The sequence below is a fragment of the Monodelphis domestica genome, chromosome 2 (assembly GCF_027887165.1).
Source record: "Monodelphis domestica isolate mMonDom1 chromosome 2, mMonDom1.pri, whole genome shotgun sequence".
NCBI lineage: Eukaryota > Metazoa > Chordata > Mammalia > Didelphimorphia > Didelphidae > Monodelphis > Monodelphis domestica.
The window spans coordinates 53,357,449-53,373,777 of NC_077228.1; positions in this window are offsets into that span (position 1 = coordinate 53,357,449).

A 16,329-nucleotide genomic window follows, 5' to 3' on the forward strand; every position below is an offset into this window, starting at 1 on the left:
ATTGAATAGCAAAAGAAAAATGTGCTTAAGTGCAATTCAGGTATTATACAACCTTTTTAATAACTCTCACTTTCTCTCTGAAATAAAGAGTCATGTTTTTAACAGCAATATTGTTCCAATGATGCTATATTTCTTTAAACTATAGAATCTTATAGTGTCTAAACATTTTAAATTGTAGGTCTCCAAAAGAGCAATGGGGAGTAAACTGAAGGGTGTTGTCAATGGAGAACAGCACAAAAGAAGTAGAACAAAATATACTTTCAAAGAAATGTATGAACAGAAACAGACAAAGTTTATTCATGGATCAAGAGTTAGACAGCATATATGTCTCATTGGTATTTACACAATGTCAAGTTATCTAGCAAAATATGTTCAATATCTTGGGTACATCTTCTGGGGCAATTCAAGGTAATACGTAAACAAGAGTGGTATGGGATAAGAAGGCATAAGTAACTTATAATCTGAACAATCCGAAGGAATTTCCACATTAATAAAGAAAAACATTCTTTAAAATACACAAGTAGTTCTAGATTTATATTACTTTATATTTATTCTGATATGATATATTATATAATATAAGATTATGTTATAGTTTTACTTTACATTACATTATGTTACATCATGTATATTATGCTGTTATGTTAACACAATACTATATATATATATATATACACATTATGACTGAGTCATTCCATGTCATATTATGCTATGCTATGATATACATATTATATGTGAATGATCATGCTGAATAATCATGATTTTTTTCCTTAACCCTGACTCACCCCCCAAAAAAATACCTGTAGAAAAATTGGCCTATTTGAGAACATAGATTTTTAACACAAAAACAGTGAGAAAATTTAATATAAAATCTTCTTTTACAATTGAGGATATTGAGGGCCAGAAAACTGGAATAATTTCTTTCATTTGTCCAATTAATTCATTTTAAAACATTCTAGATCTCTTTAAAATAATGTTTTGAAATGCAGCAATGCCTTTAATGTCTAAATAGGTAATTCCTAAGTCAGTCATAATTTAAATAGAAAGGCACATGACTAAATAGTTGAATGTAATCTTTAAATTTAATTGATTATAATTAAGTCCAAGAATAGATTATTTTAAGATCATGGACAAAGTGCTACCTAATTTACCAATGGTCATCTCTTGACCAAATTATCCTTTTAAATATGATTTACCTGGAAAATGCTGGCACTCACAAGCAGAACATACTGCATTATCTGGTTATAGTCTGTGAAAGATAAATATCAAATATTTGGGAAGGGAAATGCCCACCCTGATGAGCTTCTCCAGAGTTCTATAAAAGATGACTCCAACCAAAATTTTCAATACTAAAATGTAAAAATTTGAAAGTGAAATATTTACAATGTAATATTATGGTATCTGACAAGATGGGTCTATTCTCAATTATTGCTTTACCTCAAGAAAATCTCGTAAAATTCATAGGTATTTAATATGTTAGATGTTTTAATATGTTTATCTTTGCCAATCTTTTTTCTTTCATTCTTTCTTCTTACACTATTATATGAGAGATGGATTCTTAGGAGACATTAGGGGAGGAATATAATTGGAAATAATGTGTAATATGTAAAAAACAAAAGATATGAATAGATATTATTTTTTACAATTACGATGTTAAGTTATTACTATAGAGCCTAGGGTAAACCTATCAAGTATACTAAATAACCAGGTGTCTCCTCTCCATTTTACTATTTATTCTTATATCTCAAATTTTATTTTTAACAGTATTTATTTATTGGAAAAATCACATCACATGGCTATTTGAAAATGCTCTAATATACTTTTAAATGAACATATAACACAAATATATGTTCTTTATCAAGAGATAAGATAAATAAAAATGTTTTACAGTAAACAACTCACTTGGGATACTTTCTTCTGCTACTCTATTAATATATTCCTTAGGAAAACTGAATTCATTTTTGTTATGAATATATAATAAATTATAACAAATATGCTCATCCAAGAAAAACAAATTCTCACATTACTTATGTCCAAAAATCTATGTCTTATTCTTTTTTCCCCCTAACTCCTACCCTTCCTTACTCTCCAAGAAGGCAGGTGATATAATACAGGTTGTACATATATCAATACATAATACATATTTCTCTGTTCATCATGTTGTGAAACAAGAGACATATTGCTTATGTTGGGAAAAAAAAAACTCATGGAGGAAATAAAGTGAAGAATGGTATGTTTCAATCTGCATTTGGACTCCATCTGTTTCTTCTATGGCAGTAGATATTCTTTTTCATCATGAGTCCCTTGGAGTTGTCCTGGATCCTTGCCTTGTTGAAAATAGTTAAGTCATTCACAGTTGATCATTATACATTATTGCTGTTACCGTGTACAATGTTCTTCTGGTTCTGCTCATTTCTATTTTAAACTTCACTTGAATTATATTTTAAAGTATAAATCTACCAGGTCCCCTACATAGGTTTTTCCACAGCTGGCTTCCAAATCTTTCCCCATTTCTACATATTAGGTCTCTACCTATGTATCTTTCTTCTAAAATAGAAGTAGACAAATTGGATTGAATTTAAAACAAATCTCCAGATGATTCTTCTCAAATCAATATACATAATAAATACAAAGTAAAATGATTCAAGTTTCTGCTGTCTAGGAACACTGACATTTTAAAGAGAAAATATAATTCTCAGGTAACTCCTTTTCATCCTTTTCAGAAAGGAGGGACTGAAATGAGGGTTGCAAACTTAGTATAACTAGCTTTACTAAAGAGAGATTACCATCTTCATGTAATCAATAATGCAAAGTAAAAAAATGACAAAAGTTACATCCTGGAAGTGGCCCAATTCCATTATTCATCAATATACTGAAAGAATGAAATACTTGGTGTCAGCTACATGAATGGAAAGAATCTTGAATTCAGACTTTCAGTGATAAGAATGAATAAGCTGCCTCTCTCATTCTTTTGGGGGTTCATGAAACCTAGTTTGTCTGTCAGTGGATACCCTGGCCATCTACCCTAGTTCTTTAAAAGTCTTGACTCTCTAGGAAATTAGATAACCCTCTTTCAAAGTAAGTGAGTACTAGCTCTCCTGAGAAAAGCTGCTAAGATGTGAGGAAGAATTTGGGGTAGCCCATTATGAGTGCCATAAATATATTACTCTGCTAATTTAGTTTTAATAAGATAGAGAATCTCGGTTGATTACAAACCAATTGAATATTAAAGCCACATTTATTGAAATTTTAACTAGTATGAATAAGAAAAGGAGGTAAAACATTTTTTAATCTTTGGCAAATAAATTCTGGGGAAAATGTTTTTGCTTATTTAATATCACGAATTTTATCTGACAGGTTGGAATAAAAGCAGCAATCTTAGTACAGTATAAGTTAAAGACCAAATGAATATTCAAAGCATATTAAATAAGATTTAGTAACCATAAATTTGATATGTATCTGTTATATAGCTGCGAATCTTCAATAAATAGGTTTCTAATAAGCAGTTAGTATTTATTCAACATAGCACAACTGTTGCAATGAATAAATTAAGTGAGTATTTAAGACACTTTATTCAGCAGAAAGAGTTAGCACAGTTTCCCTGATCATGTTAATCCTGGAGGGATGCCAATACTCTAACATCAAGCTATCAATGTATAGCCCACGCTGCTCGGTGATTCGGCATGACCCACAAAGCAGTGCAAGGAGTTGTAGCCATGAAAAATCAGACCTAGACAAAATCCTGACAAGATTATATTAATGAGAAAAAAAAACAACAATTCTTAAACACCTAACCAGGATACAATGAAAACCTGGATGTCTATTTTTTGTTGTGTCCTTCCTCCCCTAGTGCTCATCCCCAGGGCTCAGAGATTTTCTGTGAAGGTAATGGAATATGCTTTACAGGATTTACAGGGTCCAAACATATCAATGAAAATAGAAGAATTTGCCATCTCCCTTGCCAATGTAACTTAGTAATCATAGAGAATATTGAAGAGCAGTACAGTATAGTAGGGAAGATGGCCAGCCTTGGAGAAAGGAACATGAGCTCCAGGCCTTTCTCTAACCTATACTAGTCCTACCACTCTGAGCAAATCACTTAATATTGCAGTATCCCCAAGGAACTCTCGAATACAATAAATGTTGGATGATTTTCACTCTGCATTGGTGAAGAACATTTACATACAGAGTTATCTGCAGTTCTGGAACTTCACCCTACCCCACCTACACATACACATACACACACACACACAGAGGTTCACACACATTTTTACAATGATCTTATTATAGTTAAAAACTAAATTGAAATTTAACATTCTTCACTTTATTTCTTCCATGAATTTTTCTCTAAGCAATGTGTCTTTTTTTTCACAATATGAAGAACAGGTAAATATGTACTATATGATTTATATATATATATGTATATATATATATATATATTTAAACATATATATCCTAAATTCATGTTGGTGAACCTATGGCATGTTTTGTTCTTTTCCCAGTAACTTGCAAGTTAAAGACAAGCAAAACAAATGTGTTCTTTGGTGTCCTCAATAAGTATTCAAACACATGTAGATTTCTACTTCCTTAATCTCCCAGTTTTCATCTATTCATTTAACTTGTCCTTAAAATATTGACGGTCACATGAAGAGGCACAAAAAACTATTACTCAGGAGAGGGGGATGAGGTTGGTGACAGGTAATGCTTAAACCTTAGCTTTATTAGAATTGACTCAGAGAAGGAAAAAAATAATACTCATTTGGGTATAGAATTCTATCTTACCCTATAGAGAAGTAGCAGGAGAATAAAATGGAGAGGAGAATAATACCCAGGAGGGGAAAGTGGGGGCTGATTAAAAGCAAAACACTTGTGAGGATGGACAGAGTGAAAGGAAAGAGAAAGAGCAACAAAAGGAGAAAATAAGATGTAGGGTAATACACAGATGGTAATCATAATTGTCAATGTAAATGGGATGAAATCAGCCATGAAATGGAAGTGGATAGCAGGGTCGATTTAAAACCAGAATCCTAGGATATGTTGTTTACAAGAAACACATTTGAGGAAGGGAGACAAACATGGAGTAAAGGTAAGGGGATAGAACAGAATTAATTATGCTTTAGCTAAAGTAAAAAACAAAACAAAATTATCCATCAAAATCTCAGACAAAGCTAAAGAAAAAATAGATCTAATTAAAAGAGATACAGAAGGAAATTATATCTTGATATAAAGTCATAGACAACGAGGTAATATCAATACTAAACATATATGAAACAAATATTATAGCCTACAAATTTTAAAGGAGAAATTAAATGAGTTTCAGGAGGAAATGGGCAGTAAAACTATACTAGTGAAGGACCTCAACTTCTCCTCTCAGAACTAGATAAATCTAAGCAAAAAAATAAATAATAAAGAAGTAAAGGAAATGAACAAAATTTTGGAGAAGTTAAATTTAATAGATGTCTGGAAAAAACAAATGGAGATAAAAAGTAATAAGCCTTCTTTTTAGCAGCACATGGCACCTATTCAAAAGTTAACAATGTACTAGGGCATAAAAACTTCACATTCAAGTGCAGAAAAGCAGAAATAATATGCCCATTTCAGATAACAATGAAATAAAAATTATAAACAATAAGAATCCACAAAAAGACAATTAAAAATAATTGGAAACTAAATAATCTTATTCTAAAAAGGGGGTGGGTCAAAAAACAAACTAAAGAAATATTCAGCAATTTCATTAAGGAGAATGGCAAAAATTATGGGACATGGTCAAAGCAGTCCTTAGGGGGGAATTTTACATAAATAGAGAAAAAAGCAAATGAATGAATTGGGCATGCAACAAAAGAAACTAGGCAAGAAAAAAAAATCCCCAATTAAACACTAAGTTAGAAATGCTAAAAATCACTGGAGAAATCAATAAATTTTAAAGTAAGAAAATTATTGAACTAATAAATAAAATTAGGAGTTAGTTTTATGGGGGGAAACCAAATAAAATAGAGTGTTGGTTAATTTGATTTTTAAAAATGAAATAAAATCAAATTACCAGTATCAAAAATGAACATAGTGATTACACCACCAATGAAGAGGAAATTAAAACAATCATTATGATTTGTTCTGCCTAATTATATGCCAATAAGTCTAAAAACCTATGTGAAATTAATGAATATTTACAAAAATACAAATTGTCAAGATTAACAAAAGAAGAAGAAAATAATCCCATCTCAGAAAAATAAATTGAACAAGCCACCAATAAACTCCCTAAGAAAAAATTCCCAAGATGATGCAAAAGTGAATTCTATCAAGCATTTCAACCCTAACCTCAAACACTTACTAGATGTGCAACCCTGGACAAGTCACTTAACCCTATTTGCCTGAATTGTGAACAACCCTAACCCTAACCCTAACCCACTATTATATAAACTATTTGGGAAAATAGGCAAAGAAGGAGTGCTACCAAATTCTTTTTGTGACATAAATACAGTGCTAATAACTAAGCCAGGAAGACTAAAAACAGAGAAAGAAAATTACAGACCAATTTCCTTAATGAATATGGATGTGAAAATTTTAAATAATTTGATTTATGATAAGGATTATTCACTATGACCAGGTGAGATTTATATCAGAAATGCAAGGCTCACTTAATATTAGGAAAACTATTAGCATAATTGACCATATCAATAACCAAACTAATTACATGGTTATCTCAATACATGAAGAAAAAACCTTTGACAAAATGCAATACCCATTCCAATTAAAAACACTAGAAAACATAGGAATGAATGGGCCTTTTCTTAAAATGATAAGTAGTATCTACCTAAAATTTTCATCAAGGATCATCTAGGAAGGGGATACATTTAAAGCCTTCTCAATAAGATCAGGGATGAAGTTAGGATCTCCATTATCACCACTATTATTTAATACTGTACTATAAATGTTAGCTTTAGCAATGAGAGAAGAAAAAGGAATTGAAGAAATTAAAGTAGGCAATGAGAAAACTAAACTACCACTCTTTGCAAATGGTATAATCATATTCTTAGAGAATCCTAGAAAAAATCAACTAAAAAACTAGTTGAAATAATTAATAATTTTAGCAAAGTTTCAGGATGCATAATAAAGCCATATAAATCATCAGCATTTCTATATATTGCCAATAAAGTCCTGCAGCAAGAGATAGAGAAATTCCATTTAAAATAACTCTAGACAATATTAAATACATAGGGACCTACTTCTCAATTATATGAACACAATTACAAAACACTTTTCACACAAAGAAAGTGAGATGCAAACAACGGCTTATGGGAAAGCCAAACTAATATAATAAAAATGACAATTCTGTATAAATTAATTTACTTATTTAGTGTTATACCAATTAAACTACCAAATAATTATTTTATAGAACTAGAAAAAATTATAAAATTCATCTGAAAGGACAAAACATCAAGAATATCAAGGGGAATTAATGGAAAAGAAATGTAAAGGAAGGTGGCCTAGCAATACCAGATCTTAAACTGTACCATAAAGCAGTAAGCATCAATCTGGTACTGGCTAAGAAATAGAATGGAATCGATTAGATACAAAATATACAGGGTAAATGGACTAAGAAATCTAGTGTTTGATAAACCTAAAAATACCAGCTTTGGAGATAAGAACTCATTTCTTATCTCAAAACTCAAAAAAAAAACCCTCAAAACACTATTTAATAAAAGTTACTGGGAAAACTGGAATATTGTATGGCAGAAACTTGGGTGTAAACCTGTATCTCACACCCTGTATGAGGAGAAAGTCAAAATAGGTATATAATTTAAATATGAAGATGTAAAACATGAGCAAATAAAAGAACATGGAGTACTTTATCTGTCTAATCAAGAAAGGAAGAATTTATGAAGAGAAAGTGAACTTTACAAGATGTAAAATGAATAATTTCAACTATATTTAATTTAAAAGTTTTTGTACAAGCAAAACCAGTGTAACCAAGATTAGAAGGGAAAAAACAAATTGTGTGTCTGTGTGGGATTTACAGCAAATTTCTTTGACAAAGTTACATTTCTCAAATATATGCAGAACTAAGTAAAATTTATAGGCATACAAACCATTCCCCAATTGACAAATGGTCAAAGGATATGAATAAGCATTTTTCAGATGAAGAAATCAAAGCTATTAATAATAATGTAAGAATGTTCTAATTTTATTCACCCTAGATTTAGAAGAATTTGAAAAATATAAATTAAACCAATTCTGAGATACCACTTCACACCTATAAGATTGACCAATGTGACAGTAAAGGAAAGTAATAAATATTGGAGGTGATGTGGCAAAATTGGAACTCTAAGGCATTATTGTTAAAGTTGGGAACTGATCCTACAGTATGGAAGGCACCTTGGAACTATAGGCAAATGACTAAAACATACCGTTTAATCCAGCAATATCATTACCATGTCAGATTAAAAAAGGGGGATGGACCTCTTTGTACAAAAATATTTATAGCAGCTCTTCTTGAGTGGCAAAGAATCAGAAATTGAGATATCTATCAATTGGGGAATGATTGAAAAATCATGGTTTATGATGGTGATAGGACATTTGATGAAGAGGATTTTTTTTAAATGCTAGAAAGACCAACATGAACTGATGCAAAGTGAAATAAGCAGAACTATGAGAACATCATACAATGGTTAACAGCAATATTGCGAGATGATCAACTATGAAAAACTTAGCTATTATCAATATTACAGTGGTGATCCAGCACAATTCTGAAGAATGCTATCCACCTCCAAAGAAAGAATTGTTGGAGTTATCTTATAGGTCAAAGCATACTATTTTCATTTTAGTTTATTTTGTTTTTATTTGGGGGGGGTAGTTTCAAATGAGTGTTCTCTTGTAACAAGGAACAATATGGAAATATATTTTATATGACAATACACGTTACCAAGATTAAATTGCTTATCTTCTCCAGGAAGGGTTTGGGAAGGGAGGGAGAGAGACAATTCAGACCTTATAACTTCAGAAAATATATGTGGAAATGTGTTAACTATAATTGAGAAAGTAAAGAATATCTTTTAAAAAATATGAACTCTCCTTTCTTCTTACCATGAAGGTCATTCTCCTGTTGAACACTATACTTTGTTATGATGGGATTTGTTAGGGGAAATAACATGAGGGAAACATCTAAATATTTTAAGTTTATTGGTGGGAAGGTTGAGAGGAAGGAGGGTAAAAGGGTGAGGGAAGGTTATTGATCTTAATCCCAAAAGCCTAATTCCCACAAAACTATCTTAATGGCTAACTTATCTATGCTAAATAAATTAACTTTCCCCAAACACAATATCACAAATTAGAGTCCAGTATATGAGCCAAGATCCCAGGAGAAAATGTCCAAAGTAGGTCCAGTAGAGCAGTGGTTTTTTAGTCTTCTGTCCAGCTGCCAGCAGCCAGTCCAAGGTTTTTTTTCACTCAAGCTGGTATCTTCCAAAGGGCCAGAAACATGGTAGACAGATGGAATATCTCCAATCTCTCTAAAGCCTTTTTCAGGAGAGAGTTTTACAGGTGGGACCTTGGAATCTCCACCCAGATCTTGACTCAGGCTCCCATGTGACGCTCTGTCACATGTCCCTGTCAGGCAATTGGAAGTTCATATTATAAAGTCCTTTTCTTATTACAACTTTCTCAGTGTCCTTTCTAATAAGTGATAATCATACCTGAATATAGTCCTCTAGATGAAGTACAACTATGGCAGAATATAGATAAGCTGTCATTTTCCTTATTCAGAACATTATTCTCCAATTAGAATAAAGTTATTGACCAGCTGTCTTGACTTTTGACTTGCTACTGTACTTTCATGATTCTAGACGAGAGAGTGAGGATGAGGACTTTGAGCAACTTTGTCTCACTTAAATCCAGTTGAAGCATGAGTGAAAAGTTACCACCAGTGATATAATTTGGTCATCTTTGAGTATAAGGGACAACAACCAACCAACCAATCAATTATTCCATTCTCCTTTACAAGGTCAGGTTACCATTTGGGGCTGCAATATCCCACTGTTGCCTCATGTTAAACTTTCAGTGCACTCCAATCTCCAAAATTTCTTCACCAAGAACTGGAATCTAGTCATCTATCTCCTAACTCTTCATGTGATACTGATTTTTAGGATCCAAGTATAAATACTTTTTTATTAAATAAATAAGACACCAAGAAAGAACTTAGTTAAAATGTGTGAAAGTGGGAAATGGCATTTCTGCATGTGACTTTCTTTTCAGGTGACTTGAAATACTAGTAATAAAAAATTTTGCTCACTGGAGTGACAAGCTCTTCTTTCTTAGGAAGATTTTCTCTTCCTTAAATAAATCAAGAAACAAGCAGTGGGCAAGAACTGAAAGCTTGGCTGAACTACAAGAAGGATTGGGAAATCTATATTGCAACATGTTCCAAGATGAAATTCCAAAAGAGAATGAAATATTTCCTGGTGCAAAAGACCCTCAGTGGGCTGAGAAATTTTCTTGGAACCAAAGAGACCAGATAAAGTCTGTTCCTCATTAGGTTCTATGGTAATAGCGCAATGTTACATTCTCAGTTTCTTTGGAATACATTTGTTTTCATTACATCAGGTGGTTGTTATAATGAAGTGTTAATGGGCTTCAAGGAGAGTTGTCTTCATTGTGTCAGAATCTGTGACTGTTAAAAGGAAAGTTTTGATATTTCTTCTTTTAATGTAACCCTGTGCATATCTAGCGTTAGATTTTTGTCCATGGGACCAGAGGTCTTTATTATAGGCATATTCAATAAAGGGAAAAAAAAACTGAGAAGCACTACTAGAACTCAAGACACCAGGCACTTCATCAAGACTTCAGAAGTCCCTTTTAGTGGTATAATTGCAATGTTCCCATTCCTTGTGCCTCCCATGCCATGCCAAAAACCTTGGCATACCTTTAACCAAGAAAAGCCACCCAAATTTCTGACCCTCTTTCCTAATGTTTCCCTCAAGGGTCCTACATCAAGCTCCTGTAGTTGGCAGACTCATTTTTATTACCCACTTTCATTTTCATCCCATGAGGACTTTCTTTTTTAAAATTTTAAGTCATCATCCCATTGGTCCAAGGTGAGTGTAGCGAATCAGCTCTGCATCTTTTTAATGTTGAATGTCAGTTAGCCAGATGGGCTTCTCCCTGTATAATAAAAAACACTATTTGCCCATAAGGATAATGCCTATTCCTAAAATAGTATTAAAGCCTAGCCTATTACTGACTTACAAAATGAGGAAACTGGAGCCAGCGATTAAATTCAGGTCACTGATAAGGCAAAGGAGTTCACTGAAGTTCACCAAGGCAACAAGCAATTTGAGGCCAGAGTTTTTTTTCATATCTTGGAATCACAAAATGTGAGAGGTGGAAAGGATTTCAGTGGCTATTTAGTCTGACTCCTTACTCCCTGGGAGAAGTCCTTCCACACCAATGCTGATTGCTACCTATTCTGTAATCATATGTTTCTCCATGTCACATCATATCATATATTTTTAAGCTAGAAGTGACATCAGAGACTATTTAGCCCAAACCTCATTAATTTTCTAAGGCTAAAGACATTATAGGATGGTATCCTAGAACACACAGATATTAAGTGTTAATGGTAGGATTCAAACCCTGGCCCTCCAACTCCAGAAGTCATGCTCTTTTAGTTATAATGGACTGCCTCCTTCTGCTTGCCAAGCCCCAGGTCTAGGCTACATTTACTTTTCATTCTCTCTTTCATCCCTAATTGATCATAATATATTCCAAAACTCTTTCCTCAATCCACATGTTACCTCTTCCCTTTCTCAGAATTGGAACTGGCTTCCTACTTTAATGAGAAAATAGAGCATATCTGTCATGAGTTTCTTCTTTTATCTTATTGCTCATTTAAAAACACCTCCTCCTCAGCTATCTTTAATTCTCTTCCATTTTGCTCCAATCTATGAGAGAGATGAGTGTTTCTTGGGATACTCAGAGATTAAGTGACTTGCTTAGGGTCACCTAGCCAATATTGTGTCAGAGGTCAGATTTAAACCCAGGACTTCTTGTCTCCAGAGTCACCCCTTTAGTTAATAGATGGCATTTATATAGTGTCTTAAGGTTTGCAAAATGCTTCAAAAATATTTCATTAAATCCTCACAACAATCCTGGAAAGGCTGACTCTATTTTCTCCGCAAAGGAGGAAATCAAGGCTGAGAGAAGTTAAATGACTTGTCCAGGGTCACACTAGCTGTTGTCTGAGGCAGAATTTGAACCCAAGTCTTTCAAACTCCAAATATCACTCTCCTACCACCATGCCATCCTATCTCTTACCACCCTTCTATATTTCTTTCCACAATTGTTCATTCTATCTATACAGCATCTTCATAGTATATCTATTGCCTACCTCTAGCCACATTGAATGTCATGCACAGTGAGACTCCTATTTAACTGTTATAAATGTATTTTTAAAATGTCTAAATATATGTTTGCACACCAAAGAAAGCATTGGTGTTTACCTGAGGGTACCGTCTTTAGTAACTAATGTGCATTTTGTAATAACCTGAGAAAACAAGAAGCATCCTTCCTATTCCTGGGGAAATGGTCCTTGTTATCATTTCAGCAACAGTAAGCAGGTCGGCTATTCCAGACAATATCGACAAGCAGGCTGGGTGGAGCACATTTCTTTTGTGCCCTGTCTATGGAAAGATTCTTCCGTGTTCGCTCTGTTCTGGTAATTGTTCATGTTATTGCTGTTTTTACCATATGACCGGCGGTGAAGCATTACTTTTTTTAACAGCCTTGGCTTACGCTGATGTCTGCCACATGTGGTTCCTTTAACGTGATTCTCCCCCTTCTCTCTTCCTCCAGACTTTCCCCTCCCCCAGATTCCCTAAACACCTTCAGCACCACAGATGGCATTTTATGGATGGCTCTTCTGGTCTACATGTAGGTGTTTAACTTGACTCGAGGCTTGCTCGAGATATAATGAGAGATTTGCCCTCTAACAGACACTGTTATCTCCCTGCTTTCCTTCTGTGTTAATTGCATGTTTCCTTATCATTGATTAAATAGATGTTCCGAATAGGTCTGTAACAGTCCTTTCTAATTTTCCTAGTTTTTTCCCTGATGGTTGGGGTCAGAGTGGCTTTCTAAAGACTCAATACAGCATCTGTTCTGAGATCAGGATAATATGGAAATTGACAAAGGAGTTGTTGAAGAATGAAAGTATTAAAACACACTGTGAAAACTCAGAGTAAGGCTTAACTGAAGGGGGAAAAGTAAAACATGACCTAAGAAAGATATTTGCCCACATGGGATGGATATCTATCAGCACTTTCCATTCCTCGTGTGCAAAATATGGCCATGTAAATCTGGGATAAGGTCTTGCTACATATTTCATTCCCTATTTCCCTATGACCCCTCTCCAAATCATACTTTATTTTTGATCTCTTGTGTTTCTCCACCCCTCAGTAAATTATAAGGCCATCATCCTTTGCGCTGACCTCATTTTCCTCCTCTTTTAGGATCAACCCTTTCATGAACTGTTCAATTCTGTATTATCCTGTACTCTTCAATTCCCAACTCTTAGTCTTATCACATCCATCCCTTGCCAGAACCCAATGCTAAATTATTCCTACTGTTGAGCGTAGAGGCAGTTAAGTGACAATACATAGAGCCCAGAGCTTAGAATCATGAGGAGCCCAGTTCAAATCCAGCCTAACACATTTACTAACTGTGGGAGCTGGTGCAAGTTACCTAATTTCCATCTGTTTCATATACAAAATAAGGATAATAATAGCCCGTATCTCTCAGTTTTGTTGTGAGATTCAAATGAAATAATTTGTTTAGCACTTTGCACACTGTAGACCCTTTGCAAATTCTTATTTCCTTCCTACTCAAGTACTCCTGAAATGAACTAGAAAAAGCCAAGTCATTTTACTGAATTAATCCACTAGATTTATTTTATCTAATTTCAAATGCATTTTCCCTTCAACTGAGCCATTCTTTTTGTCCTCCTTAGTTCATTCTCTGTCCCACTCACCCCAAGAAGGAATTCCAAAATTTATTTTTCTATAAAAGTCTCCCACTTGATCAGCTACACCCTGCTCCTAATTCTCACAACTGAGGACCTTTCTTCATACATTTTTTGAAATCTTTACTGTTTTCATTAGAATCAATACCATGTATTGGTTCCAAGGCAGAAGAGTGGTAAGGGCTAGGTAATGGGGACTTGCCCAGGATAATATAGCTTGGAAGTGTCTGAGGTCATATTTGAACCCAGGACCTCCCTTCTCTATGCCTGGATCTCAATCCACTGAGCTCCCCAGCTGTTACCTCTTCATACATTTTTGAGAAAATAATAATCATTCACCATGAGCTTTCTTTTTTCTCCTCTTCATCTCCCAATCCTTCAACATGATCTATTCCACCCTCAAGTTTCTACTCCACTCCATTTTTTGAGAAAGAAGTTACCTTTCTCCTTGACATGGCCAACCTCTCTAATATATGTTGATCCCATCACCTCCAATCCTCTCCAACAGATTGACTCTATTGCCATCCCCACCTCCTCTAATCTTTAATTTCTTGCTAAATATATATTCCTTCTCAAATAGACCAGAGTCTATCATGCCCACAAGCTATCTCCTGTTTCTCACCTTTTTTTTCATTTTTAATTTGTTTGTTAAAATAAAATTCCCATTTATTTCCCTCTCTCCTTCCTGTTTTTATTCAAAATCCTTAAAATAAACATATACCTCACTTCTCCTTTTACTCTCTTCAAAACTTTCTTCAATGTGATTTCTGTCCCATCTCCCATCTAGAAATATTTTACAAAATCACCAGACTCCTCTGAATTGTCTAATTTGATTATCTTTTCTCAGTTCTTATCCCTCCTCATCTCTCTGCAGGATTTAGGGCTGTTGACTACATTCTTCTACTGAATAGCCTCTCATCTAGGTTTTTTTGTGAAGTTATGATCTCCTAGCTCTTTGACCACTCTTCAGAGTCCTCTTAAGAATCATCATTTACTACATGCCTTCTAACTGTATATGCACCAGGGCTCTGTCCTGGACATTCTTCTCTTCTCTTTTTATAGTCCCTCCCTTGGTGACCTAATGATGCTCATAACTCCCAGATCTACTCATTCAGTCTTTGTCTCTTTCCTGAGTTGTGATCCCACATCACCAACTTCCTTCTATATATTTCAGAATTTGCCTTGGAATCAATACATAGTATTGATTCTAAGATAGAAGTTAAAGATTTAAAAATATTTTGTGAATTAAAATATTCTTTCAAAGTTTAATATTAAGGTAAAAACATTTTATAATCAATTTAAGGCATAAGAAAGAACCATTGGATTCATGTCCAATTTAACCAAAACCAGAATGAAAGCCATGTATGAATCTTAAATTATACATATCCAAAATTGCACTAATTATTTCCCCCCCAAACCCCAGCTCTATAATGAGAGATCCTAGGCTCACAAATTCTCTGCCATCCTCAACTACTCATTCAATCTCAAATCTAGATCCATTCAGTTGCTAACTCTTTTTGTTTACATGTTCACAACATGCTTTATGTCTATCACCTGGAAAATAGGGATCGTAACAGCAAATTATTTCCCAGAATCATTGTGAGAATAAAATGAGATATTTGTGGACTCCTTAGCACAGTAGTAGACATAAGCAGATGTTTAATAAATGCTTATTTTCTTCCTTCTTCCCATCACAAGTAACACAGTCATCAGTCTAGCTCAGATCCTCACCTTTGGCCTAGCCTATTGAAATGTTCTATGAAATGGTATCCCTGCTGAAATTTATATCCTAAAATACATCCTTCACAAGTTGCCTTGTGTACACAGCTTGATTGCGTAACACACTAATCTGATTTTGTTTCTACCCTACTCAATGAACTTCATTGGCTCCCTACTACCTCCAGGATCCAATATAAATTACTGATTATCAATGAAAGACCTTCACAAACTAGCTCCAATGAATTTTTTCACTCTTTGTATATTTTTCTCTCCATTGCCACTGTGGTAGAGGGAAAATTAATTTCTTCTAGGGCTTCCAACACAGAATTTCAACCTCCACTTCCATGCCTTTACAGGGGCCATCCTCTATTCATTAAAATGCACCCCCTTCTCCCTTCCATCACTCAAAATGCCTTATTTTCTTCAAAGCTCAACTCAGTCAGCAAGTTCTGCATGAAACCTCTACTCATCCCCACTGCTACTATTGTCTACTGTAACACCTTCTATCTCTTCTATAGCAGACAAAATGATAGACTTGAAGTCAGAAATGCTTGAGTTTAATTTCTGCCTTACATACTTTACTTGCTCTTTGGCTCTGGGCAAAT